General features: G+C 36.0%; 1 pseudogene; it reads left to right on the top strand.

Moving 5' to 3' along the window:
* Window positions 1-2097: 2097 nt before the first annotated feature.
* On the top strand, window positions 2098-3247 carry LOC111545164 (annotated as a pseudogene).
* Window positions 3248-7053: the final 3806 nt, after the last annotated feature.

The following is a 7053-nucleotide window of genomic DNA, read 5'->3' as shown; positions in this document are numbered from 1 at the left end:
CTCAGCACTGAGCAAATTTTATCACCATGGCAGGAGAGAATGGGTCTTAAAAATATTGAAGCTTACTATCCACATGTCCATGATTAAATTGATCTAACTGATCTGAGGCAGGGTCCACATTTTGGTATTTTTTAAAGCTTCCCTAGTGATTACAATGTGCATCTAGTATTAAAAATCATTGCTACATCTGAAGTTCTAATTCAAACAACTTTAATATCCAATACTTCTACCCCATATAATATTTGTAACATCCTTCTCTTGTTATTTCTCTGGACTCAGTCAAAGTGTCTTTTGTTTACCTTGTTTCTTATTCTATGTCCTATTGAATGGAAGGGAAATTTAATTTTTTTTTAAAGTACTGATTTTGAAACACCATGATCATTAATTGGTGTGTGGCTTACATGGTGAGAAGCGAATGGAAAATCTCCTATCCTACCTCTCGCACCCGTTACTTTGTTATTTGATGAACTAAATTGAAATGGGAAACCATTTTTCCTTGTAGCTCTAATTTCAAGTTGATTAAAAATGTTTCACTTTTTAGCCTAGCGTTTCACAATCAGAAAATTGGATAGAAATTCTGAAAGGGCTGTTAGGGTAAGAAACCTCTCAACCTCACTTGTAAACAAACAACTGGAGTGCCAACATTGCTTCCTGGTTGGTGTGACTGCTAAATATTTACCTTACATTATTATAATTTATCGTGTGTAATATACTAATAAGTGCCCTTATGGAGTAGAATCTAGGGAGCATGAAGTGAAAAACATTAGAAAAGTTATATAGCAATTTTACCCATGTGTTCTACGAACTACCTACAATGGCCTGTAGTTTTATTTTTTAATTATCTCAATGTGAATACATACTCTGATACATCATAGATAGATATTTTTAACAAAATTACCTACAACAATAAAATTGCCACTTAACATTATAATTATCTATGTCTATTGTCTCTAGATAATACTACAAAATAACAACCCCCAAAAAACTGTATCAGTATTACAACTCAGCATTATGATTTTCCTAAAGATTTTCGTCACCTCTCACTTATCCATTTTCCCTTCTCTTTCCTCCCTTCCTTTCTTTCTTCCTTCTTTCCCTCCTTCCTTTATTGAATGTATACTCCTTTCTTTAAAAATATAAGACAAGGGATGCAGTAGAGAAAAAGTGAAAAAGGACATTTTTACCTTCTAGAATTACTTTTCTGTCTTCTCTAGTTCTCATGCAATCTTCTCCCCACTTTGCACATTTCACGCGCATTACATTGGGTCCTGACTGGGTAATTCCCACTAGCATCGTATTGTGCAGACCTACTTAGGCTATTCATCATTATACACTGTGCCCTAAGAAAACAGATAATATGCTCATACTGTCCATCTCAGAACATTCTTGTGCCACTATATATTTCCTTGGTGGTCTGCTAGATGTCTAGTGAGTCCAACTAATTCACAAAGTGTTCATAGTAAAAAATGACTTATGATAAAAAATGTTTTTCTTGGTCATAAAATTGTATGATTTCAGAAAAACGGCTGCAGCAGTTAGAAGATGAAAGAAACTAGCTAGAAGCCAGTCTGGTGCCAGCAGCTGTATGTGCTATCACATAGCAGGACATTATTCTCAGTTTTGTGGGGCCAAAATTGAGATTACTAGTTCATCCAGAGATGGATAAGTTAACTGACCTGTAGTATCACAATTTATGAGAGATTGATAAATGAATGAATATATAAACTTTTCAAGTTTATATTATGTTATTATTACTATTATTATATATCACATATTACCACCATAAGATTTGAGTTACATACAAGAACTATTTTATTGACCACTATATTCTTAGTCCTTAGACTAATGCCTGGCACATATATTAGGCCTCCAATGAATATCTGGTATATCTATTCATAAAATAAAAAGATTATCTTATAATTTTCTCCTTAATTCCTATGTCGTCCTCCAGGCTATAAATTCTATGAGGACAGAAACCATATTATTTACGTATGTTGTGTTGAGTTCTAACACAATGGCTTGGCTGATCAATACCTGAATGCGCATTTCTTTTCCTACAGAAAACTAGAGTTTAAATAATAGTAATGCTGCCCGTGGATGCTGCCAAGGAAGCATCGTAAAGGTCTCTCTTCCCTGAAATCATGGCTAAGTCAGTCAGAGTCAAAACAGCTACAGAAAGTCTTCACTAGAAGGTTCAGCTTTAAAACAACCGATTGGAGTGGGAGGAGCCGTTTTGAGCAATGGGGAAGGCTCAGGGACTGTGTGGTAATGAGAATTGCAAACACCAAGTGCTCCCGGGACTGTGGGTTTGTCACATATGCCACTGTGGAGGAGGTGGATGCACCCATGAATGCAAAGCCACACAAGGTGGATGGAAGAGTTGTGGAACCAAACAGAGCTGTCTCAAGAGAAGATTCTCAAAAACCACGTGGCCACTTAACTGCGAAAAAGATATTTGCTGGTGGCATTAAAGAAGACACTGAAGAACATTACCTAAGAGATTATTTTGAACAGTATGGAAGAATTGAAGTGACTGAAATCATGATGGACAGAGGCAGTGGCAAGAAAAGGAGCTTTGACTTTGTAACCATTGGTGACCGTGATTCCGTGGATAGGACTGTCATCCAGAGATACCATACTGTGACTGGCCACAACTGTGAAGTTAGGAAAGCCCTGTCAAAGAAAGAGATGGGTAGTGCTTCATCCAGCCAAAGAGGTCGAAGTGGTTCTGGAAACTTTGGTGGTGGTCATGGAGGTGGTTTTGGTGGGAATGACAACTTTGGTCATAGTGGTCATAGTGGCTTTGGTGGCAGCCGTGAGCCGTGGTGGCAGTGAATATGGTGGCAGTGGGGATGGCTATAATGGATTTGGTAATGATTGTGGTTATGGAGGAGGTGGCCCCGGTGAGTCTGGAGGAAGCAGAGGCTGTGGAAGTGGTGGACAGGGTTATGGAAACCAGGGCAGCGGTTATGGTGGGAGCGTCAGCTGTGACAGCTATAACAATGGAGGCAGAGGAAGCTTTGGTGGTGTTAGTGGAAGCAATTTCAGAGGTGGTGGAAGCTACAATGAATTTGGCAATTACAACACTCAGTCTTCAAATTTTGGACTCATGAAAGAAGGAAATTTTGGAGACAGAATCTCTGACCCCTATTTTGGTGAAAGCCAATACTTTGCCAAATCATGAAACCAAGGTGGCTATGATGGTTCCAGTAGCAGCAGTAGCTATGGAAGTAGCAGAAAATTTTAATTACTGCCAGGAAACAAAGATAAAACAAAGCTTAGCAGGAGAGGAGAACCAGAGAAGTGTTAGGGAAGCTACAGGTTACAACAGATTTGTGAACTCAGCCAAGCATAGTGGAGGCGGGGCCTAGCTGCTACAAAGAAGACATGTTTTAGACAAACACTCATGTTTATGGAGAAAAATACTCGAGGATTATATTTGTGACTAATTATATAAAAGTTTATTTTAGTTCTCATTCTGTTGGAAAGTCTAAAGTCTTCCAACAAAGTGTTTTAATGCTGCTGATTGCCAAATGTAGTAGTCTGATCATGATGCCAAATAAATGTGTCTTTTTTAAAATAAAAAAATAGTAATGAGAGTAATGATGGTGACGATGATGATGACACAATCAGGAAAAACAGATTATATGTGGTCACGTTAAAAGAGTCAGTTAACCATTACACAAACATTCATTGTCTACCATATGACAGGCACTGATCTGGGCACACTGGGAAACATGCAGTAACTGTGAAAAGTCCATGTCCAACATCAATTATGTTCTGTAAGGAGAAGACAGTCAATAAATACCAAGTCAATGCATAATTAAGACAATTTAGAATACTGAAATTTGTTATGAAGATTTCATGGCAGTGAGTGAGTGCGAAGGTGGTTTTGATTAAGTGAATGACTGGACAGACAGGGGAACATGGGAGGCAGCATTTTAGTTAATTCAGTAGGGATGGCCTCTGTGAAGATGGCACATTTGAGCTGTGAGGAGAACAGCCAGGAGAACATCTGAGAGAAGGGAACTCAATGAGAAGAAGCAACAAATGTGAATGCCCTGAGATGAAGTAAAGACAAGTGTGACTAGAACACAGTTACTGAGGAGGAGAGCAGAAGTACAGGCAGATCAAGTAAGGCCATGTGGAAGGCTATGATAAAGCTTGTTGATTTTATGAGGCATAACGGAAAGTGGTTGGAAAGGCTTTAATCAAGAGAGTTAGAATATTCTACTTGATCTTTTGAAAGCATACGCTGGGTGCTTTGGGGAGAACAGACTGATGGGGGAAGGATTAGAAGCAAAATGATCAATTTCAAGCTTGCTGCAGGTTTTTGAGTGAAAGATAAGGTGGCTTAGACTAATAACAGACATGGTAAGAAGTGGGTGGATTTGTGATAGAAATTTATATGTTGAGAAAACAGGAATGGCTGATGGGGTTAATGTTGGGTGTGGAGAAAAGTTGTCAGGAAATGTATGCCATTGCTATGTAATGGTTAAGGAGGGATTGAGATGGTTGGAAAACCATCTTAATTGTTCAATTTTGGCCGTGTTGAGTTGAAAGTATCATTACAAATCAAAGCAGATTTATCAGGAAGGTAGCGTTGGTGTTCAGAGAAAAGTGCCTTGTTGAAAAATACAGATTTAAGATTTACTCATATATAAATGTTATCAAAATCATGTGATTGACTGGTAGCGCCTAGTGAGGGGAAATGATTCAGAACATTGTCACATTTAAAAGTCTGATATAGAAAGAGAATCCAAGAAAGGAGATTGAGAAGAAGCAGTGGTGATGTAGAAGAAAAACTATGATGCCGTAGAAATCTAAAGTAGAAAGTGTTTCAAGTAGGAAAGAGGGCTAAATGCTGTTGAGAATTTGGTAAGATGAAGACCAAATAGATGTCGATGCAAACTATTTTACTGCAGTAGAAGCATAAATGTCTTGGAGTCTTTAGAGGTGAAAATGGCAGACATGGATGTACAAACCATATTTGAAGAAGTATTGCTGGGTAGTAATTAATGTAGGAAAATGATGCAGTAGCTGGTAAAACAAGGCGATGGGAGATTTTTTAAAAAATGATTTGATATATTAAACCTGGTTTTATTCTGATGGAATGACTCAGTAAATGGCAGGAACTGAAGAAGCAGGAAAGATAAACAAAAGTGTAATAGCTACATCTTTGAGAAGGCAAAACTTCTTGGCACCAGCGCTTCAGTGGCAGAGTGGCCAATTAAAATTCCTTTATTATTTCAATGGGAAGTACAGGGTATTTAAGTACATATGTACGTGAGATGGTAAAATTGATAAAGGACAGATTTTTTTCTTTAGTAGCAGTTATTTTTATACATGAAATATTTGGTAAAGTCATCATCAAAGAATGAAGAGTCTTTAGGAAATGTTGGAGAAAGAAGAGGAGATTTGAAATTGTATTAGAAAAAAACATATTATTACAGGAATATAAAGAGATTGCTTAGAAGTTTTGAATACCTTTTGAAGTTTGTCTTAATATTTAAGAAAATCCATTCAGTATATTTATGTCACTTTTTTTTTTTTTAAGCAATATTCAGCTTTTCAGCTGTAGCCAAGAAGTCCATAAACATTTCATTATAGTAAGGGCTGAGATTCTTAGGAAAGTCAAAAAGTGAGAGAGAGAGAAAGAGAGAGCTAAATGCTGAGTCATTAATGGAAAAGATAGGCAAGATTTATATCAAAGGGTATGAATTTGAATTTTTGAGAGTACAAGTGAAAAATTCAGCACTGAAGTAATAATAAGTGCTATTCTGTCCCCTTGAGTGTCTGAGCTGTGTGAGGGGTGTTTGTGTGTGTGTGTGTGTGTGCATTTCTGTTAATGGCTATTACCTGAAAGGGCTGTAGAAGAAAGTGTTCACAAGACATGGCAAGAGACGGCAAGTGTCAGTTGGAAGCACGAAGGTAAAAAGAAGTTTTTTAAATATTTAAATATATAGAGTGGCTATTGATGATTGGGTGTAAGTTTTTAGTGGCATAGAAAAAGATTTAAAAATGTAGAAGGGGAATGGAAAATGAGGTCAGAATAATAAATGTGAGCAAAGCACAGATACAATCATCTTTTGATGACGGGCAATCTGATGGTGACTAAAACGGACTAGGCTGTGTGAGAGCAGGATTTCTGAAGTCTTGCTTCTACAAATAGGATTCAAACAGTCTCAATATCTTCAGCTGATCAAAAGGGGCTGGTGGTGTACCTTGAGGCTGGCATGATATAATTTGTTTTTATTTAATATTAATACTTATTGTAACTCCTCTTATTATTATCTATTTCTAATAAACATACACCTACAGCCCTACCTCTGAGCCTCATACGTAAAGAAGACCACCGAGATAAATGTAGTGTCTAGTTTAGTTAAAACAGATATTAAAGGCCACAGAATAAACAGCTGAATTAGTCAAGGGTGCCTTTAACTGAGTAATAACAATAAAATTGTGTGCAACACAAAACGTACCATATTTTAAAACATATAGGCATCTTTTTGCCTATTTTACATTTTATGCAAAAATTACTTTCACATATTGTTTATGAGAAACTATTTTTAAAAACTTATGCTGAGACTTCTATCTTCATATTTTCATAAATATTGTTTATTATTTTCCAGTAGAACTATAGCTAAAATTTAATCATTATTATAGCATTAATAAAAAAGCATAACTGAAATCTATTTTAACTATAATATAAATGATAATTATCTAATAAATGTTAAATTTCAATGTCATGGAAGAAAACTTATCATTGTTTATTACGTGAAGAATTTAAATTTTACTGATGCCACAATTTCCCTGCTAATTCATTGTTTTCTTAATAGCACATAATTGTTTGAATAAAATTTGATGTCTCCTCATAAAAGAAAAGGCATTGTGAAGGAGCATATTCAATTACAACTAAAAAGTGTAGTTAAATTATAAAGAAATTTGAAAATAACATTAATGTACATTAATGTACTCCATTAATCACTCCATTATACATTCCAATATAAAGAAACATATATGGAGAAAGTATACATCAAAATGATCAATTAT

The sequence above is a fragment of the Piliocolobus tephrosceles genome, chromosome 2 (assembly GCF_002776525.5).
Source record: "Piliocolobus tephrosceles isolate RC106 chromosome 2, ASM277652v3, whole genome shotgun sequence".
Taxonomy (NCBI): domain Eukaryota; kingdom Metazoa; phylum Chordata; class Mammalia; order Primates; family Cercopithecidae; genus Piliocolobus; species Piliocolobus tephrosceles.
This window is presented reverse-complemented; position numbering and strand designations above follow the sequence as displayed.